A 26,708-nucleotide genomic window follows, 5' to 3' on the forward strand; every position below is an offset into this window, starting at 1 on the left:
TCCAGGGAGGAGGAGCCCTAAGGGTCTGTCTGTCTGTCTAGGGGAAGGAGGAGCCCTGAGGGTCTGTCTGTCTGTCTGTCTGTCCAGGGAAAGGAGGAGCCCCTGAGGGTTTGTCTGTCTGTCCAGGGAAAGGAGGAGCTCCTGAGGGTCTGTCTGTCTGTCCAGTGGAAGGAGGAGCCCTGAGGGTCTGTCTGTCTGTCCAGGGAAAGGAGGAGCCCCTGAGGGTCTGTCTGTCTGTCTGTCTGTCTGTCCAGTGGAAGGAGGAGCCCTGAGGGTCTGTCTGTCTGTCCAGTGGAAGGAGGAGCCCTGAGGGTCTGCCTGTCTGTCTGTCTGTCTGTCAAGTAGAAGGAGGAGCCCTGAGGGTCTGTCTGTCCAGTTGAAGGAGGAGCCCTGAGGGTCTGTCTGTCTGTCCAGTTGAAGGAGGAGCCCTGAGGGTCTGTCTGTCTGTCCAGTGGAAGGAGGAGCCCTGAGGGTCTGTCCGCCTGTCCAAAGGAAGGAGGAGCCCTGAGGGTCTGTCCGCCTGTCCAAAGGAAGGAGGAGCCCTGAGGGTCTGTCCGTCTGTCCAGTGGAAGGAGGAGCCCTGAGGGTCTGTATGTCTGTCCAGTGGAGAGGAGGAGCCCTGGCTGCAGTTAAAGTTACCTTCAGTTTCAATCGTAGACACAGCAGGGGTAAGTGAGCCTCTCACAACCATTGTGCAACCTAAGAGGTGTGAATACAGCCTGGGGGTGTACTGACCTCACACCATCATCAGGGGGTGGGGGGAATAGGGGGCAGATGTACTGACCTCACACCATCATCTGGGGGGGGGCAGGGGGCAAGTGTACTGACCTCACACCATCATCAGGGGTGCAGGGGGAAGGTGTACTGACCTTACACCATCATCAGAGGATGTAGGGGCAGGTTTACTGACCTCACACCATCATCGAGGGGGATGCAGGGGGCAGGGGTACTGACCTCACACCATCATCAGGGGATGCAGCCTGAGGTGTACTGACCTCACACCATCATTAGGGGATGCAGCCTGAGGTGTACTCACCTCACACCATCATCAGGGGGTGCAGCCTGAGGTGTACTGACCTCACACCATCATCAGGGGGGGTGCAGGGGGCAGGTGTACTGACCTCACACCATCATCAGGGGATGCAGCCCGCGGTGTACTGACCTCACACCATCATCAGGGGGTGCAGCCTGAGGTGTACTGCCTCACACCATCATCAGGGGGGTGCAGGGGGCAGGTGTACTGGCCTCACACCATCATCAGGGGGTGCAGGGGGCAGGTGTACTGGCCTCACACCATCATCAGGGGGTGCAGGGGGCAGGTGTACTGGCCTCACACCATCATCAGGGGGTGCAGGGGGCAGGTGTACTGACCTCACACCATCATCAGGGGGTCCAGGGAGCAGGTGTACTAACCTCACACCATCATCAGGGGGTCCAGGGAGCAGGTGTACTAACCTCAAACCATCATCAGGAGTGCAGGGGGCAGGTCTACTGACCTCACATCATCATCAGAGGGGGCAGGTGTACTGACCTCACAACATCATCAGGGGGTGCAGGGGGCAGGTGTACTGACCTCACACCATCATCAGCGGGTGCAGGGGTCAGGTGTACTGACCTCACACCATCATCAGGGGGAGAGGGGGCAGTTGTACTGGCCTCACACCATCATCAGGGGGTGCAGGGGCAGGTGTACTGAACTCACACCACCATCAGGGGATGCAGTGGGCAGGTGTACTGACCTCACACCATCATCAGAGGTGCAGGGGGCAGTTGTACTGTCCTCACATCATCATCAGGGGGGTGCAGGGGGTAGGTGGACTGACCTCACACCATCATTGGGGGGGTGCAGGGGGCAGGTGTACTGACCTCACACCATCATCAGTGGGTGCAGGGGGCAGGTGTACTGGCCTCACACCATCATCAGGGTGTGTAGGGGCAGGTGTACTGACCTCACACCATCATCAGGGGATGCAGCCTGAGGTGTACTGACCTCACACCATCATCAGGGGGTGCAGTGGGAAGGTGTACTGACCTCACACCATCATCAGGGAAGAGGGGGCAGGTGTACTGACCTCACACCATCATCAAGGTGTGCAGGGGGCAGGTGTACTAGCCTCACACTATCATCAGGGGGTGCAGCCTGAGGTGCACTGACCTCAAACCATCATCAGGGGATGCAGGGGGCAGGTGTACTGACCTCACACCATCATCAGGGGGTGCAGGGAGCAGGTGTACTGACCTCACACCATCATCAGAGGTGCAGGGGGCAGTTGTACTGTCCTCACATCATCATCAGGGGGTGCAGGGGGCAGGTGTACTGACCTCACATCATCATCAGAGGGGGCAGGTGTACTGACCTCACACCATCATCAGGGGGTGCAGGGGGCAGGTGTACTGACCTCACACCATCATCAGCGGGGGCAGGTGTACTGACCTCACACCATCATCAGGGGGTGCAGGGGCAGGTGTACTGACCTCACACCATCATCAGGGGATGCCGCCTGGGGTGTACTGACCTCACACCATCATCAGGGGGTGCAGGGGCAGGTGTACTGACCTCACACCATCATCAGGGGATGCCGCCTGGGGTGTACTGACCTCACACCATCATCAGGGGGAGAGGGGGCAGTTGTACTGACCTCACACCATCATCAGGGGGTGCAGGGGCAGGTGTACTGACCTCACACCATCATCAGGGGGTGCAGGGGGCAGGTGTACTGACCTCAAACCGTCATCAGGTGTGCAGGGGGCAGGTGTACTGACTTCACACCATCATCAGGGGGCGCAGGGGGCAGGTGTCCTGAGTACACACCATCATCAGGGGATGCAGGGGGGCAGGTGTACTGGCCTCACACTATCATCAGGGGGTGCAGGGGGCAGGTGTACTGTCCTCACAACCTCATCAGGGGGTGCAGGGGGCAGGTGTACTGTCCTCACACCATCATCAGGGGGTGCAGGGGGCAGGTGTACTGACCTCACACCATCATCAGGGGGCACAGGGGGCAGGTGTACTGAGCTCACACCATCATCAGGGGATGCAGCCTGCAGGTGTATATGTAATGTTTAATAATTGTGAGACTACATGGCCCACTGTTATATATGAATTCTTTCTTTTAGCCATGGCTCTTTAAAGAACATTGCATTATGATATTTAAACACCCATATTAACAGTGTTTACATCCAAACTACATGTGCCAGAATGCTATGTATCCTTGCTGAAATTCAGGACTTGAGGTGTACTGTACAAGAGGGTCACTTTGTGACCTTGTTAAAGTACATCAAAGATTTAGTGTGGCCTCAGTGTGTGGTATTAACTCCTTTATATCCAGAATGGGAAACAACCTTTACGACACAACCATTACATCGCACTACACTTACAATGCAGGCATTACATCGCAACATCCTTTACAACGCATGATACTGCAACGCAGGCATTACAACGCATGATACTACAACGCAGGCATTACAACGCATGACACTACATCGCATTTCACTACTACGCAGGCATTACAACGCATACCATTACAGCGCATGCCATTGGAGTTGGAATAATAATTTTTACCACTACACTATCCAACACTTACTCTACTGTTGCACCCCCCTGGAGTTAGAATAGTATTTATTACCCCTACACTATCCAAGACTTACCCTACTGTTGCACCCCCTGGAGTTAGAATAGTAATTTGTATCCCCATACTATCCAATACTTACCTTAAATGCAATGTAATGGTATGCGTTGTAATGGTTTGCGTTGTAAAAGTAGTATGCGATGTAATGGAATGCATTGTAAAGGTAGTTTTTTAAAATGCGATGTAGTTTCATGCGATCTAATGGAATGCGTTGTAGTGGATGTTGTGATGTAAAAACTGCGTTGTAAGTGCATGCTTTGTAAATGTATGCGCTGTAACGTCATACATTCGTCCAGAATGGGTCCGTTTGGAGTTGTTACTCATTTTCACAAATACCTGCTCAGACCTTGTTCTTTGATGTTTGTATTCAGTGGGAGATTGTCTCTGCAATGGATTAAGAGGTATGCTAGGAGGAAACAAAAGCATATTTTTACAGAACAATATTAGTTTCTTCTCTCAGAATACATGTCTTTATTAAGCACCTTTGCCCACAGTTCTGTACATTGAACCCTTTGATATCCGGACTTTGTTCCATAAAGTAAGGTGGTTGTTTTATTCATAACTAGCATATGAAGCTGACTTCTAGTTCATTGATATACTAATAATTTGTGGGGCCCGGGCAAAACAAATTTGGGGCTCCCTATTTAGAATACATTTGAATTTATTACAGCTTTTAGGGTCATTGAAGTCCGTGTGATACCCCAAAAATATTTAATCGTGTTAAACCTTAAGAACCCGGGGCCGGCAAAAGCATCTAATAGCCCAAGCTTGAACAGACATTGATAAAGATATTTCTTTTTGCAAAAAGGTTTTATGTGGTCGTCCAGTCAGCTTGTTACTCCTATTGCAGGAAATCCTGTTATGGGTTATGTGTTCTAAGTTTAGTGGACTAGAGCATAATATTACAATAAAAAGACTTATACACATACCACTTGAAAGTGTAGCTTTAGTTGCTGAATATTTGCAATTACAAATAAATCCCCTTACACCATAGGCATTCCTGCTGCAGCAGCGAAATTCCAAGCACTGATCTCATGATTTTCGCCATCGCATTTGTGAAAATCGAATAACTTTCTCTTTATTTCTCTTCCCCCACCTTGTCCATCTCAACTTCTGTATATGTGTAAACCTACAGCTAAATGTTTGTGCAGAAACCCGCGGTGTCGCGAACCCCAAATGTCAACAACAATCGTTTCGCTGGTTTCCCACAAACGATGCCAGGGCCACAAGTATTCCTTTTCAGCGTGTTTTTATTTTAAGCCAAGTCACTAGACGCGTTTCGGAGGCAACCTCCTTGTTCACGAGTACGAGTGCAATGCAAATGACAGTGTTTATACAATATCATGTGACACACCTCTAGGTAATAGACAGTGACAACAGATTCAAGGTGTTTGACCGTCCTCGGAGCTGGAAAAACAGACTTGTTTAGTCAATGTTGGGAGATACATCATGAGACATTGTATTAAAATCATCATGCAGTATGTAAATTAAACATTAGGTCATTGCTGTTAACCTAAACATTTTTCTTGAGTTTTTTACGTGCTTTTGCGAAAAGAATTAATTCCGCATCGTCATGTGCGGCACCTTGCCATTTCCAACCAAATAAGTGCTGACGACAGTTCACTGTGATTATAAGATAAACCACGTCATCTGTAATTCTACGCGCTTGGTGTAAAACACATTCAATCATTAGTGCTGATGACCAAGCACGTAGAATTACAGATGACGTGGTTTATCTTATAATCACACAGAACTCAACTCTGAGGTGAGGCTGGGTAGACCACGCATACACAGGAGAATGTGAGGGTTGAGGCTGGGAGACCAATCATGCACAAGAGAATGTGAGGGTTGAGGCTGGGCAGACCACTCATGCACAAGAGAATGTGAGGGTTGAGGCTGGGCAGACCAAGCATGCACAGGAGAATGTGAGGGTTGAGGCTGAGCACACCAAGCATGCACAAGAGAATGTGAGGGTTGAGGCTGGGCAGACCAAGCATGCAGAGGAGAATGTACGGGTTAAATCCAGGCACACCACGCGTGCACAAGAGAATGTGAGGGTTGAGGCTGGGCAGACCACGCATGCACACTACGGAGTAGATTTATTATTTTTTAGTGCAGCATAGTTCAGCAGTTAGGTGCAGCGCTGTGATGTGCGAGGGGGAGAGAGCCGCGCGGAGCCAGATTTATGAAACAGCACGCTGCTGCTCACTACCCCAGCACTAGAACACAGTCTACCTAGTGCCACACATAACCTTTACACCATAAGCCAGAGGTGTGTGTGTGCTGTCAAGCATAGGATTCGTACTGGAAACACACAATTCCAGTATAAAACCTATACATAGAGTAATCCTTAAACACTCCAGAGTTTGTATTTGTCAATAGCGGTGGCCACAGTCCTATCTAGATCCCATAATGCTAACCGTGTATATGTAAGAATACCCAATATCACCATTCATAGACTGCAAATAATTCACTGCGACGCAGCTTGTTTAGTGCATCATCTTCAGAGGTGGGCTCGCGCCACACCTATATTGAAAAAACAAATCCACAATCAGATCCTGTACCTCAGCCCTAACACATACAAAACCAGAGATTGCCTCACTTGAATTTAATTTCTATTCCAAAATTACAGAGGATCAGATCAGGTGGTGATAAGGGGAGAAAAGAAGCCTCTTTAAGGTGTGGTCCCAAGTCACAAACCACCCCGCTGTGGTCATGAGCCGTGGTCACAGGTCACCGACGCAACACTTCACTGAGGAACAAGGAACACTGATATGAGATGACAAAGATCACATTTGAAGTGGCATTTTATTTGTTAAGTCTTAAGTACATCAGAAAATGCATTTATTAATTGATCAGCCTGAGCAATGAAATGTTTGAAAGTCTGACTTCAATCTGTCAGGATTAAAAAACGCAAGTTCACATTTATTATGTGCAAGAGCCTAGAAAACAGGCTGGAATTAGGGCCTGTAAAACGGTATAATTGAAATCAGTAAGCGATTCAAAAGGCACAGAATACATTCTATGAAAACATAGCGCCTACAAAGGTGCCTTTCTGAAGAGAATTACCCATGCAAGTTTAACATTCCAAAGAGATCCAAGGTGCAAAAAGGACTGGGATCTTTTAAAAGGCACAATAGAAATTAGTTAGGGAAAGCAGAACACTTTATAAAGTCTAGTGCCTAGAAGCACCTTAACTATGAAGACTATCCCAGCAGGGCCTAATAGCTTAAGGGAATCTAAAAATGCAAGGAATTAGGTGTGAATGGAAAATACAGAGCATGGACAGAGATTTAAAAAGACAAAAGTATTATCTGGCTTAGGAAGTCCACCACCTGAGAGAGAGGATTTGACGTCCCAAGTCAGATAATCGGCTGGCCGGAGAACTTGCATGCAAAGGTGGCATCAGCAGAGCTCTGGCTTCAGATTTGACGGGCTGAATCTAATATACCTGAAAAATGCAGAACGAACACTGTTCTGACGCCTTTTCTGGCGCACTTTCTGATGCAGGTGGTTTGGCCGCATTGTCCTAGGACAGTGGGGGGCGGTCGGGTGTCCTAACGGTCGGTTGGCCATGCTTGACCGCAGAACAGGGCGAGAACATCTTGTTCTGTACATATGGGCGAGAACATCTTGTTCTGTACATATTTCTAAAAATGTATGTGTGACCGGAAACGTACGCTAGGTGCTAGTTTTGCAAGAAGTTTGTGGCTCGTTTCGGCAAGCTAAGTTTCAAAACAAGACTTCAGTGCAAAGTCCCCGAAATGTGTCAATCTACCTCTACACCAGCTGGGTCTTGTGTACGTGTGTGTGGGTGTTGGTCTTGACTCTGTGGAAAATCACTACTTCACATTAGGCCAATTTACCCCATTATTTTTCAGTGCATCAGAGAATGCATTTATAACATTATTGTGGCCTAGTGCATTTTGTTAGCCTAAGACATGTCTCTCTGGCCATTGCCTTGGGTCTATTACCCCAGGATTCAGGGAGTTTGTGGGATTTAATATGCTGATCATGCATAGCAAACAATTGAGGGTTTGAAGCATATTTTCAGATTTTCTCTAGCAGGGCCATGTAGGGCCTTCAGGCTACCAGGGTCGATAAAAAAGGCCCCTCTATCATCTCCCTCCTCTTGTTTATTCTATGAACATTCTTTTAACTGACTATCTCTGTGACCCTTCAGCCAGTGGCGGTATCCAGTGCATATCATTAACATAACACTTAAAGCTACCTTTTTGTTTATCTATTTCGTTGGCTTTGTCTTCATTTGGCCTAATGAGTATTTTCGCATACTCTGCATCTTGCTCATTAAGCAGGCGTACATATTGGGCTGCTGTTGGGCTCTTACTCAGACAGTCTCTACCTGGGAGAAGTGGAGGAGCTGTTTGTATTCCATAGTGGGTGCTAGGTGCTGCTAACTTGCTCATCTCCATTTGTATTCCAGTCCCATCCCAATGAACACGATCTTTGTCCTCATACTCAGTTAACTGTAAATCCCTATGCTAGTGTAGTTTGTCCCTACTATCTTGGTGCTAACTTTCTTTTCCTACAATGACATTCACCGGCGGGATGCAACACAAAAAGAAACAGCAAAAAATAAAAACTTTTTAGAACTGCCACAAAGGTATCCAGTCAAAGTTCAACAAATCAGTGGCTATCTACTATGGCACCTCCTCCAGCGATCCATTTCTTTTCTATCTTCTTCAAGTTGTTGATGGCATTGGTCAGTTGAGCCATGTTCTTCGTTGTTAGTAATGTACAGCTCACTCCTTATCCAAAGGCATACTCTCCTCTTGGTATTTCGAAGCCAGAGTCCTTCTGCCTTGGTGTGGAGCATCACAATGATGCTGTAGGAAAAAGTGCTGGACTCTGTTCAACCGGCAAACCTCCTTTGGTGGGTCTTTGAATGCTGTCCACCCTTAGAACTCAGCACACTGCCATTGTCCGTGGAGCCAGATAACAGAGCCAGAGATGGGCATCGATGTGGGAGATATTTGCTGCTGGAGCAATCATGGAGACTTTGTGCAATGTTCTAGTGAGCTCAGGCTGCTCCTTCGTGAGGGCTGTTGGAGATAGAGCCATTCTCTGCAGGCCCAGAAAAAGTCCACTCGCCGGAGGTGCCATATTCATTGTGCTGTTTGCAATGTGGGTGCCGTCCCACAGGTAACATGCCATTCTAGAAAACAGAGAAGAGGTGTCTTTCAGTTTGAAATCAGTTCATACTTCTGGACATTTTTTATTTTAAACCCTAAGTAGACAACCTGTCTATCTTATTTTATAATCCTAGTCTACCCTATGTTTCCCTAATAGCGCTTCTTTATACCTTAACTGACCTCAGGCACTCAATTTTGCCATGGGCGTAACTTTGTGCGAATAACAACAACGCCGTTCTAATCTGTCATGGGCAATGTAGGGTGTGGGGGACGGAGCAATGTTAGTCTGACAGAGAACCAGCTATCATAAACCCATTGATGCCGCAAAAAAAAAACTACACTATGGGCCATATCATGAACAGTCATCTAAAATAGCCTTGTTGCCTTCACTTCTATTCTGCATGTGTCAGTGATGACCTCATGCATCATTGAGGTGGAGGGGTGGTCCCTTCCTGTTCTATGTATAAACACTTTAGAGACAGTGGCCTCAATAATCTGACATTAGTTTGTGTATCCTGCAGGAGGTGTTCTATAGTCTGTGGTCGTATCTGCCTAGGTGAGAAAATCTATCTGTTCTCCCTGCATGGGGTGTGTATGAGTCATGTAACAGTGCGCCTTAGTCTTCTGTCTACCTATTGTTGCCATCTGACTGTATCACATGCTGTATAGAGAATCGTGAGCAGGATGCTGTCTAGCTCCTTGGGCACTATTTCTTATTATTGCATTATTACTTCCATCAGGGGAGGGCGATGAGGACACATGTTGCAAATACAATTATTCTGGGATGCTAACTGTGCTGGTAGAGGGACTGTTGAACCTTTCTGCATGCTTGCAAGGGCCATTTACTCCATGTGCTAACAGATATATTGGAGGTGACTTTGTTGCTATTGGCAACTTCAAAAATATGAGCAATACAAGTCTTCCTATTAACACAATGAGACAAAACCAATTCCATCTACCTAATGCCACTTCTGCCAGTATTGCAAAATACTATAATACAAAATACTTTAGATAAGACACTTCTGTGCGGCAGGTGTTGTGGCTACGTCTGAATCCATAAACGACCAAGCTGTCACCGCCTTCTTCCTCTTGGACAGTCACATGGAAACAAGTTAATCTTCTCTAGTTTGCAGGGTTGACCCTGAAGTCTGTTCTGTTATTTCTTTCCTCTTGGCAATGGGGACAACTGCTGGTTAGTAGTCTATTATTTCCAAAAGTCTTTGGGCCAAGATCTGTGTTCCATTATTGATATGTCAAAGGTAAGGAACTGATGTGGCCCCACTTCCTGGAAACCTGACTTTAAAAGAAAACCTAGCAGTGCATGTTAGTGTATACAAACTTTTTTTGTTTTTAATATTTTTCATTATTTCAGAAGAGTTTTCACTTGTGTTGATGCATAAATAAAAATTTTGTGAAACCTTGGAACATCCATTAACTTAAAAAAATGCACTAAGCACCAAAAACAAGATACTGTCATAATTCCAAGGGTATTTAAACTTTTAAAGCAGGTAAAACATATACTCAACCATCTGAAGTCTGCAACTGTACTTCAACCGGCCTGGCAATAGCAGTACTATTCACTGCTGTATGCTGTATGTTGGCTAGCTGGAGTATGGAGGGAACTCCAAATGAAGGAAAGAATCTGGGAATTATATTGCCTTTTCTATAAGATATTTTAAGGAAAAATCCATTATCTTAAAGAATGAATTTAAAAAATGTTGGGCTATAGTTTGTCTCAACGTCAAACATACTTGAAAATCTCTGTCACAGTGACACCTGTTCACAACCTGCCCCAGTTTAATAAAACGAAATTTCACTAAACTACTTGAATCAGGTACGTACCATTTCTTTGCAACATAAAAATAAACAAGCCTTGCCAAATCCAGTAGGCCTCAAATATTTTGTTAACCTTTTGGCTTTGTCAATGCACAATCAATATTTTAGTCCCTGGCTTATGTACTGCTTAAGAAGCATTTTAGCACATTCACGATACAGTATAAGTACACGCTATTTCCTGCAGCTTTGAAGAACCTAGAAACAAAACAATTCATATACATACATATTACTTCTTTTATGCACATATATTTTCAAGCGCGAAACGCGTCGCAAGGTTTATGACGTAATAAACCCTTTTGCTCTGGTGCACTATACCTGAGTCCTGGTGTTGTTTTCCTAGTGCTCGTTGGAACGCTGTTCTGTTGGAATATATATACTTATATATATATATATATATATATACTTATATATATATATATATGTGTGTGTGTATATTTCTCATTTTGTGTGATCCTGCGATCGGTGTTCCAACTGCCTAAAACTCTCGTTACAAACCACAGGAAGTGTATTTCCTGCCTGGCTCAACGCCCAGAATGTGTGGTCGGCCAAAGAGTGCTACTTCCAACGGCAGAGAAAGCCTGTTAACTCTTTTGTCACCTTGTAATATCTAAAAACATGTGCTTTTTAATTGGAGGCTATGCTGACCAGAATATTTAATATCACATTAAACACAGGCTCATGTTCTCCGTATGTCGTGCACGCTGAGTAAACGCCGTATATTCTAGCCCTTTGCTCCTAAGGGCCTACAATAATGTATTGGACCTCTACATGCTAGTGTGTATTCCATTCCATCATTTTATCCCCCTATTCTCTCACTATTTCTGTGCATAAGAAATTGGGGGAGATTCTTTTAGTTTATTATTATCTGCTCCGATATCTATGTTGCTCTAAGGCCAGTGGCACCATTCAACTTGAACGCGAGCCATAATTTTGAAAACCTCCTTTTGTAATCGCGAACATCAACTTTCAGTGCTCTGTTGTGACACCCTCCCCAATCTGTTCTTGCATTCAGACCGATGCCTTGCCTGCTTTAACTGGTACTGAATTCGGACGCAGGAATTGGGTAAATTATTTTGTGCTTAGTACCTGGGTGCTGCAGTTATTTTTCTTTTTGGGGCATCATTTTGTATATAGGTGTCTATTGTTGCTGTTGCATGGGAACGTGCATTCACAGGAGCTATTGTTGGACTCGGGCCACATTCATAGGGGCTTAGTCCTTGTCGGGCTGGTGGAGTTCTGGACTTTTTGGTTCCGTCCAGAGGTGTCAGGGGACAACACCCAAAGACCCCGGAGTTCTACCTGTCTCGGTGCACGAATAAACAGAAACACGGGCTTCTCGGTGGTGGCGTCAAAGACCAAAGGTTTATTACTGCAGGGACACAGAAGTCACAGAAACTACACACGGGCAGTATCTAGGAGCCTGTTCAATTTGTACAAAGAGGGTTGCTCCTTATATACTAAAATTTGAGCTTGAGGCAAATTCTTTACATGTAATACATTCCCAAACCTTTGTGTCCTAAACAATAAATATTTGGCGTTGCACAGGAATCGTCGACAATATCTGATGTCAAAACATTACGAACGAGGGGTTCCCACTTTTCCATCATAATCTCATGTCAACTTTTCATTCAAGACCCGGGCCGCCTCATCGTAAATTTCGTTACCTCCCCCTAATAAAGGCCCAGAAGGAAAGGAGCAGAGCCAGGTGCAGAAGATAGAAAAGCAGGATAAGGGATGTTTGTAGGTTGTAAATGGGCAAGGTTACCAGCTTCGGCCGCCTAATCGTGATCAGGCCAACGAACACAAGAACCAGTATAGCAGGACTGGCCTCGGGCAGAGGAGGCAGCCTTTGTCGAGTCATGCAGCTACAGCATGTTCTGTTCTAAGGTGCACGTGTCACTAGAGAGGTGAATCTCCGGCTAAGCCTACGTGTCCTTAATCGAAATGGAGAAATCAGAGGTTATTGGGTATGTGAGGGCAAGAAACACAAAATGGCTGCCATGATCTAAGATGGATGCCATGGATAGATCGGAAATGTGTTTGTAGCAGGAGTACTCTTGCTTGTGAGGAAATATAAATTTTATGGTCAAGAAATGTTCCCTAACGTACCCCACCGTCTCCATGTACGAACTTAAAGTGCATGTAACTTCCCTCCTGTGCCAGCTATGAAGACGCAAACACATTTGCGTCCAACGTTAACATGTCCTCTTTCAGACCCACCCTGAACGGGTTGAATAGTCCGTTTCTAAGTATGCCTTGCCAACGTCTTTTTGTGGTGTACTTTACACGTTTTTCCAGCCCAGGCGAAGTAGGCCCTGAATTCTGCCATCGAGCCTTTTCCTGCCTTCAGACTCTGAAATGCCTCAGCCTGAGCCGGCCCCTGTACCCGTGACCTCTGCCTTACTCCCTGCGCGGCTCACGGCGCTTGGCTCAGCCTGTTGCCTGCCAAGACTGTATTCAACCTTCGAATTATCTGTTCCGCTCCTCAAAACTACATTCCTGCCTACTAGTTTAAGTAAACATCCTTCCAGCTGCAGAGCAAAGGGCCCGGCCTCACTGTCTCTGTCCAAGTAATTCATAGTCTCTGTTACCATGGTAGGCCCATGCCCCCTCGCATCTCATGCAGACACTTAGACGCTTATACACGCACTCACAGTCAGTATAGAATAGCTTCTGTCCGAGAGACCTTTTCCGTCCAGATAATATGGTTCCCAAACATCAGATATCAGATATGATATAGGAACGAGTTGATCTGACATGCCAGACTTCTGTCTCTTTCCTCTAGTGTAAATGTCAAGTCCCCTGCACCCTCCAACTTTACGTCAGTCATACGTCATGCAGCTGCGCGCGCATCCTAGCTACCGATTCCTGCTGACTCTGCACCATTCTGTCATAGAGCCACCCACTTCTGACACTTACATGTGACGTCTCTAGAACACACCTCTGTGCACGCCTTAGTTCACGCCTTCTGATTACGTATTGCCAACACGTGTGCATCTTTATCTTGTCTCTCTCAGCTGTTACGCCTTCTGCATTGACTTCTATTGTGTATATTAAGTATAAAAGTAATGTAATGTCAATAAAGTATGCTCTATCCCTTCCTGCACCCCAGTGGTGGCAGGAACCCGATATCCAGTACCTGACCCATTCCTTTTTAAGGAATAAAACCCCTAAGAACTCTAACACCACGGACTCTGCCTCTTTCTTTCCGATTGAGTTATTTTTGTTTAAGTACTTACCTGCATAGAAATTAAGACGGTAAATCAAATATTTACCACATTATTCTGGCGCCCGAACAGGGACCCCTCCCCCACCCCACGCGCCGGTTGGTGCGTTGCAGCTTTGGTCCCCTGCCACAGTCGTGACGGACACTACGCGTACCCGCAGGATTTCCTGTATCTCCCTCAGGCCTACGGAGGTGACGGAGACTGCGATCAGCACCCAGACGAGGCGATGAGGAGTGCGGAGGATCCCGACCAGAGCCTAGCCGAAAGAAGCAAGGTCCGAGGTGTCAAGAGGCCCATCAGTTCCAAAGTTCCGAAGTATTCACGTATCGAGTCGAGTCGAGTCGAGTCCAGTCCGGTCCAGTCCAGTCGAGTTTTCCGAGGCCTTCTGTTCCGTGCTTCCCGGTGAGTACCGTTGCTGGGGACGCATCTAGACGGGTGCATTATTATGTATCCGGTAAAGACGGGTTTGGGTACGCAAACGCGGTCTGCACTGTTTTAGACAGTGTATCTGTTCTGTTTAGCAGTACATCTAGCATCCAAGTTCTTGCATTGTTTGAGACAGTGTATCTGTGCTGTTTAGCAGTACATCTAGGATAAAGGGTAGTAATATGTGTTACATTACTGTTCAAAATGTTTTATGTGATTAATGTCGTGGTATGAGTGACTGTTTTGTGTACATTACTGTGTTTTTGTGTAACTAGCTGTGTTCAGAAGTAAGTAACAAGTATCGAGTATCCAGTACTAAGTAACAAGATACCGCTTTTCAATAAGTTAAGACAGATAGGAACTAGGAAAGTGATGCTAGAGGAAGAAATTCCTATCCCCCCTAGGGACACTCCTGGAAATTTTATGTACCATAAGCATGGCTTAGATGCCATACTGTATCTAGATTTATGGGCCGAATATACTAAGCACCTAGAAGAAAGACACAGATGGCCCGTTACAGGAACTTGGGATGCCGAGTGCATCCTGAAGGTAGAAGAAGCGCTATGGAAGAAGAAAGCCAGACAATCTCAGAAAGACGCCATAGAATTTTGGCGTAAAGAATCACATAAACGTGCCGAAAAAGCACTCCGAAGAGAAGACAGACATAGAGAAGAGTCGGATAAAGCCAGAGAAAACGAATTAGTTAATGAGGGGATTCGAGTAAAGGCAGAACAAGTAGACCGCATGCGAAATAACCTTGTAAATGGCATGTCTTTAGTGACCGAGGGTTCGCCTGAAGCCACTTCAGAAATACCGAAAGATCTGCCACCGCCATTGGTTCCAACTAAAGTAAATCACAGAACTACAAAGGACATATTCCTTGCCTCCTATCTAGATGACGTAGCTCCCGCTTACACCAATCCACCTGCCCAGGTACCACCTGCTGATGGTGACGGAGGTGGCAACCCACCCCAAGACCATATCCCGCCCTTACCACAACAAAGTTCACCCGTCCGGAATCCTGTTCCACCTGTTCCTCCACCACTTCCTACACCTAAGATAAATACCCTGAATCCGTTTGGGCCTGACCCAGGAAAAACGCCAGTTCAGTTACTTACACAATCCCCACAGACAAGTCATGCTCGAGCCTCCGCCTCTGGAGGTGCGACAGGAGGTAACCAGACCCCGCCACCACAACATAGGTTAAACATAAGGGACATATTAAAGAACCGTACACCCCGAGCCACAAATTTTGACATGCTTAAAGAACCCCTTCCAGTTTGCAGATACGATCCAGTACCCGGTAAAGACGATAGGATGTTATTAGCATCTCTACGCTTACGAAAAGTTACAGATTACTTAATGATGTTCCCAGGAATGACTGATCACCTAGATAGAATATACCATTTTATCCAGACTGGGGAAGATCCTGACTGTATTAAAGAGGCCCTGGCTTACCAGAAAACTGACACTCAAGGTTGTATATTACGATTCTTAATAAACTGTTTAATAAGAGAACGAGACAGGCCTGGGGTAGACCAGGACGAATTGGATGCACTAAACAAGTGGGGCCAGAACATAGCCGAAGGAAAACACGATAAACAGACTTGTATAGCAAGTATGTACAAAAAGATCAGGAAAGAAGTAATAGAGATACACGAAAGAAAGAAACAAGAAAGGGAAATAGATGAGGGTAGGCTTGATTCCTCCGGGGAGGAAGACTTAGAGGAACCCGAACAACAACCTAAAGAAACGATAACGTACGTAGGTAAGGGAAATTATCTTAGGAAAGGTATTCGCCCAGAAAGCAAGAGAGTTTTTCTGTCTAGTATAACAAAACCGAATTCTTCTGAATATCTGTTTCAAGATACCGATAAAATGCTTCAAGAACGAATGGGGTACCATGTACTCAATTCTATGGATGAACAAGAACTAGCCCGGTCAGCAGTACTATGGGCTGACAATCCTAGCATATACAATGATGATACCGTAGCACAGACATTTCTGAACCTTTCCCCAGACGAGCAGAAATTAGCGAGTGTATACATGATTCAGCATCTTCTCACGTTATACAGAAACGAACATTCGGACCCAGGTCCTTTACCTGATACATTAGAAGCACTACTTATGAATAGATGGAGAGGCCTAAGTACCAAGTTGATTCAAATAATTCTAGAGCAACGACACAGATATAACGCTTTCTTAGGCCCACAACATGTTTCAGCTCCGCCCCCAGAAAGAAAAATGTTTCATATGGAACATTTGGACAGACAGAATCCTTTACGGGAAGTACACCCAGTTATGGGTACAGATAATACTCTGAAACGCGTGTATGTGTACACACCTTTGACAAAGTTAGAATTGTTAGAAATGAAGAAACTAGTACCCTGTCACGATAAAGACCCTGCAGGTTTTCACCGAGAACTTAAGGATATGTTACTAATGGGAGACTACACATATACGGATATTATGAAATTGTTAAAGGTACTGTTGCCTACTGGCATCTATGAGAAACTCAAAGAAAAAGAATGGGAGGTGGGAGAGAAAAAGATTATATGGGCTGAAATAGAAGACGAGGAAAAACTCCGTACTCCAGGGCTAGGCCTTGGGGAGAAAGCTAAAGCATTACCAGGTCTGATAGTACAGGTTTTGCCAAGATTATTGACAACCAAGAAGGAAGACTGGGACGCGATCTCAGCCTGTAAACAGAAACACGATGAAGATACTAGTGACTTCTATTCAAGATTCGAGAAATGTTTCATTATTAATAGTGGCCTGAAACCCAGTAGCGAATCATACCCACACCTTTTTGTAAGTAAATTAGTAGAAAATTCCCTAACGCAGGTTAAGAATCGAGTATATAAAGTCGAAAGTACATGGCAAGCAAATACGCCATCCCAGATGTTACAAATGTTACAATATCATCAGAATAGAATTAGAGAAGAACAAGAACATGAACAAAGACGTATGAAAGACACGAAAATGAAAATACTAGTTGCCCAGACAGTACCAGCTGACGGTCAGAAAAAGGGTGGGACGCAGACAAGTAACTCAGCAGCTCCCGTTAAAGGGACATGCAACTATTGCAAGCAGCCAGGCCACTACGTAAATGAATGCCCAGTCCTGAAACACAATATAGCGACAGGTAAAACTAAAGAAAGACCGCGTCAGCCTAGACAAGACCAGGTCCAGCCACAGACTTCACAGAATACGCAGCCTATGCATGCTTCATCACACACCGCCCAGACCGTAGCGGTATCACAGCCACAGCCCATTGCCGCGACTCAGCAAGTTTCACAGCAAATGTACCAGTATGCCCAATCTGATTATCCCGATTATCAGCGATACACATGAAACAGCCTAGAGAGGGAGGTTGGCTTGCCCCTTATCGAGATTCCTGTAGATCAAGAGGGTCCTTACGTACATAGTCAGGTATTGGGAAAAGACAGAACGTTTTTAATTGACACAGGGGCAAGCCGCACAACAATCAGCCATGATGAAGTCCCAGGGGCACCCCTCTCAGGCTCACAGAATGTTTCCCTTGGTTTTTCAGGAAAGCCTATTGTAAATGAAGTATCAGAACCCGTCCCCTTAGCAGTAGGTCCATTATCACGTGTCACAGACCTATTACTGACGAAATCATGTCCAGAAAACTTGTTAGGAATAAAGACGCTGAAGGCTCTAGGAGCCGTGATATGTTGTTCTCCGGAAGGAGTTAGACTTTTCCTGCGTGACTTCAAGGGTCACTATGTATTACGAGATTTTGATGTCAGATTGAAAAATGTACCTGAACACCTGTGGGCACAAGGCCCAACCGATGTAGGTTGCATGCACATTACACCATACCGTGTGACACTCAAACCAGGAGTTGTTTTACCTCGAATCAGACAATACAAGTTACCACCCGATGCTGTAGTGGCTTTACTGGAAATCATTGAAAGCTTATTGCCCAAGGAGTGGTCGTAGAGACCGACTCCAATATCTGTAATTCCCCTATCATTCCGATTCTTAAACGTACTGATACCAATGCACCGCCAGTATATCGGCTGGTGATTGATTTACGAGAACTGAATAAATGTATTGTTCCACAGTACCCTGTGGTTCCCGACATCTCATCTTTATTGACTGCTATTGATTCAGAAGCGATGTTCTTTACTTTAATTGACCTCAAGAACGCCTTCTTCAGTGTGCCCATCGATCCAGAGAGCCAATATCTCTTCGGATTCAGTTTAAATGGACGAAGTTTCAAATTTTCACGCGCACCTCAAGGAGTCACAGAAAGCCCCAGCATCTATAGCCAAGCACTGAAAAGACAACTTGATTGTATCCAAATGCCAGTTAACACTGCCTTACTACAGTACGTCGATGATCTGCTGATCACCGCACGAAGTGAACCCGAATGTGAACACGCATCATTGACAGTTTTACATTTTCTGGCCGACAAGGGACACAAGGTGTCTCCTTCGAAGCTACAATTCTGTGTTCAGCAAGTTGTGTACTTGGGTCACTTGCTGTCCAAAGTGGGGAGACAGCTCACCCCTGACCGCATCCAGTTAATTGTAAATATGCCACAACCCCAGACACAAAAGGAAGTGCGGGCCTTTATAGGCCTCACCTCGTACTGCAGACAATGGATTCCCCAGTATGCATTTCTAGCTAAACCACTCATTCAGTTGACAACACAGGAGGCAGCGACTTCGACTGCCCTTCCTTGGACTCAGGAACATACACAGGCTTTTGAGGAATTAAAGAAAGCTTTATGTCAAGCACCAGTTCTAGCGACACCATGTTACAGCAAACCTTTTACACTTTTTGTTACAGAACGTGATGGTACAGCATTGTCTGTCCTCACTCAAGACCAAGCAGGTTCACATAAGCCTTGCGCTTATTTTTCGAGTACATTGGATTCAGTAGCCCAGGCACTCCCTGCGTGCTTAAAGTCAGTCGCAGCGACAGCCTTAGCAATTAGACAAAGCGACTCAATTGTATTAGGACATCCATTGACAGTACAAGTTCCACATTCTGTAGAGGTCCTTCTAAACCGAACCCAGACTCAACACTTGACTATAGCACGACTAACAGGTTATGAATTGACACTATTCCAGCCTCACATAGAAATCAGACGCTGTAACATTCTAAATCCTGCCACATTGTTACCTTCAATTGTAACAGATTCAGCCCCGCATGATTGTATAGAGATCATTAATGCAGTAACAAAGCCCCGACGAGACTTAACAGATGTTCCACTGACCAACCCAGACCTGACACTTTATGTGGACGGTTCATGCATGAGAACAAGTACAGGAGAGTTAGTGGCCGCATACGTAGTAACCACTGAAACTGAAGTCAAAGAAACACATCGTATTGACACACTGTCCGCTCAAGCAGCAGAGCTCATCGCTCTGACCCGAGCCTGTATACTAGCCAAGAACAGAAATGTTAACATATACACTGATTCTCGTTATGCTTTCGGAGTCGTACACGACTTCGGAATGTTATGGCAAGAACGAGGTTTCTTGACTTCCGACGGAGCCAAGATTCAACACGGTCTCCTCATTCAAGCACTGTTAGAAGCAATACATCTGCCTTCGGGCATATCCATCATGAAGTGTAAAGCACATACTAAAGTTACAGACTCTGTTTCCCAGGGTAATGACCTGGCAGATCAAACAGCAAAGCATACAGCATTGACTCACACCCAGACAACTGATGTGACAAAGATTATAATACCGACACATTGTATGGCTGTTAAGGATCCCACACTAGATGTAATCGATATTCAGACACATGCCACTCCAGATGAAATCAAGAAATGGACTGAACTAGGAGGGATCCAGACAGATCAGGGATGGATGACGAAGGGAAAATCTACATGGTTTCTCCCCGACTCTATGGTTCAAGTCATAATAAATACTGCACATAGTCCCGCCCACCTAGGAGAAAAAGCCATGTTAGACAGTTTACAGAATCTCTGGTACAACAAACATTTACGAGCAGCAGCAAAACAGAAAGTGCGTACTTGCATGATCTGTTGTCAGTTCAATCCAGGTAAAAGCGTCCCTGTAGAGCAAGGTGGATTTCATCCTCCCGATCACCCTTTTGAAGTCCTCCAGATGGATTATATCCAGATGGACCGATGTCGAGGAATTAAGTATGTCCTCGTAGTTGTTTGTGCACTTTCCCGTTGGACCGAAGCATATCCAGTCCCAGACTACACTGCTCCGACCACTGCCAGACAGCTGGTTCGAGAATTCTTCCCACGGTACGGCTTGCCTCGTATCGTGTACTCAGATAACTGACAGCCCTTCTCGTCCGAGCTCATGAAGCAGGTTTCACTCCTACTAGGATACCAGTGGAAATTCCATTGCGTCCGACATCCCGAGGCAGCTGGCCTTGTAGAAAGGCATAATCAGACACTAAAGACCCGTCTTGCTAAAGTTTGTAAAGAGAAAGGGGTCGACTGGATAGTCGCCCTGCCAGTTGCATTATTCTACATGAGGATGGTTCCTCATTCGAGATCAGGGCTATCCCCGTATGAGGTGGTTTTTGGCAGGCCACCAAATATGTGGGGGACGCCCATGCCTAAGAAAATAACTGATGTTGATTGCAATATGCTGACAGATTACCTTGCCTCCTTGATGTCTGCACTCCAATCATGTCGTTCACAGGTTGCTGCAGCTTTTCCCGACAACACTGATGTAAAGCCACACGATGTCCGTCCAGGAGACACGGTGTTGATCCGCAACTTCGATAGGAGGAGTCCGCTGGAGCCCCGCTGGCAGGAGCCGAAGCTCGTCCTTCTGACCACGAGGACCGCTATCAAGGTTGAAGGCCGCAAGGGGTGGATCCACACGAGTCATATAAAAAAATGCAATGAACTTTTACCCGAAATTGACTCTTCCACCCCCTCAAAGGACTGCCTAGAATCTAGTGATTTTAAAGTTGCCAAAAGAGAGAAAACTCCGCAAGAAGAGTACAGAACTAAATTACGATCTAGCAAGTCAGACAGTTTAATTGTTTAAGTCCTCCCCTAGGTGAATCGGTTAAATTAGTTTCTGACATGTATCCCCTAGATCGAGATAGAGAGAGAGAGAGACAATTCAAGAAACGTGCATACTGTAAATCACTCCGTAGTCACTGTATAGTGACATTATTGATTTTGTTTTTTCTGAGCCTTCTGATTATTGCTGCTAGTATATTGTTGCCTGTATATTACCCTATCTTCAAGCATACACAATCTGCTTACAATGTCTCTGCCGAACATTCTTTTAGCGAATTACCATTACATGAGTTATCTTACAGACTTGCGCTGCGCAACAATACATTCATTAGTATGTTACATCACTCCCATCAGACTAACAATGCTACCAACTGTTGGATATGTGGCCGACTCCCTCCCTACCAGAAATACAAGGGAGTTCTGCCTCTTTTTCCGTACCCGTTCACTCACAATGGCTCCTGTGGTGCATGGTTCAGATTAATTAATTCTTTAGATTCTGATATTGCTATTTTCGAAGGAAATTGGGTTTGGGGAAACCTGAACTTAGTTTTGCTTAACGCCTGCTACCCTGACAAAAAGGGACTTCCCACTAGGACAGGAACTGATCTAGAAAATGAAGTATATGGTCTAGGTAATTACACACTTAACCTCATGATTCTTACTGTTGAATCCGAAGCTGCCCCAGTTCTCCCTGCTATGTCAGTATTACCAGTCACTGGTGATTTATGTCTCAGAAAGAAGGGTTCAGTACACTTAGTTCATAGTAAATGTACCACCGTGATTGAATTCAGTGATCAGGGCAGGTCTACATTTAGAGCTACTCGTCATTCCTACTTTGTTTGTGGCCATACCGCATACATACGCTTACCTCTAGATTGGGATGGTACCTGTTACATTGCCTTCCTTCTGCCCCCTGTTTTCCTAGCTCCTCCTGATTATCACAGAAATACAAATCTAGTAAACAGTAGACTCAGACGAGATCTCCCGATTGTCGACTATACTGAAACGGCATGGGAGCAATATACAGACTTTAATAAAGGTTTCTTCCCCTACTTAGGTGCTGTTTTTAATAGTAAACTGATACGCAAATTAACTAGAACCCTCGAAGCAGTAGTGAATGAGACTACCTCCGCTCTAGGCAACTTAACAGAGGAGCAGTCCGCCATGCGGGTTGTTGTTCTTCAGAATCGTCTCGTTATTGACGTCATCTTGGCAGATAGAGGCGGAGCTTGTAAGGTCATCGGGTCAAGTTGCTGTGTTTTCATTCCAGAAAACGCACCAACTGTATATAAAGCTATCACACGTCTTCATAAAATTGCAAGTCTGATACATCAGAATCCAGGCACCTGGACTTGGTCCGGTTGGTTCTGGACAACGTTGACTGCTTGGGGATGGAAGATCCTATCCTTCCTAGGCATTGCCCTCGTCATAGTATTCAGTTGTTGCCTATGTCTACAGTGTGGGCCAGCGATTTGCGGTCTGTGCGCCACATCATGTATTCCGCATTCCAGCTTTCATGCAAAACGCGAAAAGAAGAAAGAAGAACAAATGATGTTACGCGAACAGACTGATCGGTTCATGAGGATCGATATATCATGAAGGGTCCGTAGGGAACAAGGAGGGAATGAGGAAATATAAATTTTATGGTCAAGAAATGTTCCCTAACGTACCCCACCGTCTCCATGTACGAACTTAAAGTGCATGTAACTTCCCTCCTGTGCCAGCTATGAAGACGCAAACACATTTGCGTCCAACGTTAACATGTCCTCTTTCAGACCCACCCTGAACGGGTTGAATAGTCCGTTTCTAAGTATGCCTTGCCAACGTCTTTTTGTGGTGTACTTTACACGTTTTTCCAGCCCAGGCGAAGTAGGCCCTGAATTCTGCCATCGAGCCTTTTCCTGCCTTCAGACTCTGAAATGCCTCAGCCTGAGCCGGCCCCTGTACCTGTGACCTCTGCCTTACTCGCTGCGCGGCTCACGGCGCTTGGCTCAGCCTGTTGCCTGCCAAGACTGTATTCAACCTTCGAATTATCTGTTCCGCTCCTCAAAACTACATTCCTGCCTACTAGTTTAAGTAAACATCCTTCCAGCTGCAGAGCAAAGGGCCCGGCCTCACTGTCTCTGTCCAAGTAATTCATAGTCTCTGTTACCATGGTAGGCCCATGCCCCCTCGCATCTCATGCAGACACTTAGACGCTTATACACGCACTCACAGTCAGTATAGAATAGCTTCTGTCCGAGAGACCTTTTCCATCCAGATAATATGGTTCCCAAACATCAGATATCAGATATGATATAGGAACGAGTTGATCTGACATGCCAGACTTCTGTCTCTTTCCTCTAGTGTAAATGTCAAGTCCCCTGCACCCTCCAACTTTACGTCAGTCATACGTCATGCAGCTGCGTGCGCATCCTAGCTACCGATTCCTGCTGACTCTGCACCATTCTGTCATAGAGCCACCCACTTCTGACACTTACATGTGACGTCTCTAGAACACACCTCTGTGCACGCCTTAGTTCACGCCTTCTGATTACGTATTGCCAACACGTGTGCATCTTTATCTTGTCTCTCTCAGCTGTTACGCCTTCTGCATTGACTTCTATTGTGTATATTAAGTATAAAAGTAATGTAATGTCAATAAAGTATGCTCTATCCCTTCCTGCACCCCAGTGGTGGCAGGAACCCGATATCCAGTACCTGACCCATTCCTTTTTAAGGTATAAAACCCCTAAGAACTCTAACACCACGGACTCTGCCTCTTTCTTTCCGATTGAGTTATTTTTGTTTAAGTACTTACCTGCATAGAAATATGCAGGTAAGTATTCTGGTGTTTTCGCATAGCGAAAACACCAGAATATGCTAAATGGATCATTTGCGGTTCGCTGATACCAATATGATGTATTTCCGACAATATTGAAAACACGGGTTCAAATCGTCACGGAACCTCAGACCCTCCTTTTGCCCTTACATAGGCAATTTCTCAGTCTATGTCAGAATCTAGTTCTATGCTCATCAGGTCAGTGACATGCTGTTGTATCATCATTCTCTCTCGTGCCTTTTCTCCAAACGCAGGTGGTTTTCTAAAACAGGTTGCAGCACAAAGACTACACAGAGCTGGACCACACTGGATAATCAGGCAACACGAGAACAGGAATACTAAGATGACACCAATGACCATCAGAACTTTCCATCCCCACGCTGATATCAGAGTCCATAACCACTCCATGAAGGACCAGTTTCCCTTGTCTACATGAATAGAGTCGGAAATCTTGTGTAGCTTAGAGATCGCCTCATAGACTGTTGGAGCATTATTGGGAATAAAGACACAGCAGCTTGATTGGATCATTCTGCATACCCCACCTCGATCTGCAAGTATTACGTCTAGAACCATACGGTTCTGCAACGTCATGAGTCTATCCGCCTGAAGCTCAGCTGTCAAGTTGCTAAGGGCACCAGCAGTTTCGGTAATAGTAGATTCAACTACCCGTGTTAGCTGACGTATGTTTCTACTATTGGCCATAGGCCCCCAGAACGGAAGGAAACCTTTGAAAAAGTCTCCAGCTTCCTGACCAGCGGTGTCTTCCTTACTGAAAACACCCCTTGCTACTCTGGTCTTGTGATAATCAGATGAAGCAGTGTATGTCGGAGGCAATAATCGAGCAATATAACATGACCCTGAAAAGTCAGCAGGCAACCATGTATACGCTCTGTCTTGACAGATGAAGTAGGTACCCCTAGCAGTAAGAAAAGCAGGGGAAGAGTTAGACGGAAACACGTAAGTCTCTACGCACTCACTCCTCCCTAGCTGAGCTCTTGGATTTCTCCCATTACCTTGCAAACAGACCTGACCTCTGTGAGGTACGACCCAGATTGGAGTTGAGCTTTTACGCTTGCTTTCTCCCAAACTAAGGCGATACTCTGAAGAATTCCAACTCAAATATACTCGTAATTCATCTCTAGGGTAAGATGGAGTATTATTGACGTCCTTGATCATGTCAACAATTCCCTGGACTAAAGCTTTGTTGACGGAGTTATATTTAGTGGAACGTGGTGGACGCGGAGGATAGGTTTCAAGGGCATAAGCAAAGATGGTTTGAAAGGCCTGAAATGATCCATTATAGCTAAAAGGCAAAACCAGATAGGGAATGCCTTTATCCATAGTGTGGGGTATCAAGCCACACACCCAGCAGTCTGTAGTGTTAACTACCAGTTGGTGTTGGTGCAAGAGCTGTACGAAAGTGTTATTGATAAATTCTGAGCGTCGAGCTTGCTCGTGTTCAGGAAACGAGTGAAAAGAGTGTGTAGAAGAAACAGTAGAGGTAGCAGGATCAAGGGGAGGTACTGTAGTTACTGGCACAAAGATTAAATTTGTACCAAAAACTATTCCACCCACCAACGTTATTAAAACAATTAAAAATGTAATAGCACATTGCATCAAAAAACATTTGCTATGAAGAATTCTGTAAAGTCTGTTTCTGCGGACATAAATCACATTTTCTCGTTGCAGCGCAGGAAGCTCCATCTTCTACAATCCGCTCGCGACCACTGATGATGTGTACGTAGATGAAAATGCCTCTATCAGCCCTGGGAGTTCCCAGAACCAACAGAAAGATCGACCTTGTGTCTGATCCCTGCAGATTCAACTAGGCACACAGCCTCGACCCTACGGCTACCCAGGCGGCAAGGCAATTTTAAAAACAATAAAACAATAGCAAACTTCCTGGCTGATGGCAAAAGTTTCAAAATTCAAATATCACAATAGGCAGTTTCCTGCTTTATTTGTCCATATTACGAGATCGTAAGTTGTATCTTAGTTTTGCAGGAACTGTTTGATCAGGAAACAGTGTGTTGTCAGTAGAGGTTGCAATGTTCAAGTTCGCAGATGGCAAAGTTTCTTCTGATGCAGAAGGCAAGTGTTCAGGAATCAAAGAAGTAGTTTCAGGAGGAGAGTCAGAGTTCGAAGTGTCAGTTATCAATTCGGCATCGCTGAAAGGAACGAACTTGGGTGTTTGATCGAATTCAGAGGCACCAATTCCCTTCTTCACCCAGTTGTCATAAGGAAGTGGCAAGGGCACACGTTTGACGTGTGTTGCATGGATCCAATGCTTGCGACCAGCCACACGAACAGCAGTTCTCGTCGCCAATAACACCTGGAAGGGGCCAACAAATCTGGGCTGAAGGTTCTTCGTCCTCGCAAAATTTCGTACCACAACGTGGTCACCTGGTTTCAGCTGATGCCCTGGACTCTCCGGAGGCTTTGGCAATGCGTCGAAAACCTGTTGGTGAATAAGACTCAATTTAGCAGTCAAGTCGTAAAGGTAGTCAATCAACATTGGATATTCCAGAGAACAAAATTCCTTTGGCCTTGGCACTCCCCAAATATTATCGGGACGACCAAAGACAATTTCATATGGACTAAGCCCTACTCTAGAAT

At 45.5% G+C, this 26,708-nt stretch overlaps 1 protein-coding gene across 1 annotated transcript in view; it reads left to right on the forward strand.

Moving 5' to 3' along the window:
* The first annotated feature begins 426 nt into the window (after nt 1-426).
* LOC147659025 (uncharacterized) overlaps nt 427-26,708 on the forward strand; it is a 94,017-nt gene continuing 67,735 nt past the window's right edge. Inside the window, exon 1 of the mRNA XM_086952031.1 lies at nt 427-668. The gene's annotated coding sequence lies outside the window, so the exon portion shown is untranslated. The remainder of the gene's footprint in view (nt 669-26,708) is intronic.

Source organism: Lissotriton vulgaris, unplaced genomic scaffold, assembly GCF_964263255.1.
Source record: "Lissotriton vulgaris unplaced genomic scaffold, aLisVul1.2 SCAFFOLD_2042, whole genome shotgun sequence".
Taxonomy (NCBI): Eukaryota; Metazoa; Chordata; class Amphibia; order Caudata; family Salamandridae; genus Lissotriton; species Lissotriton vulgaris.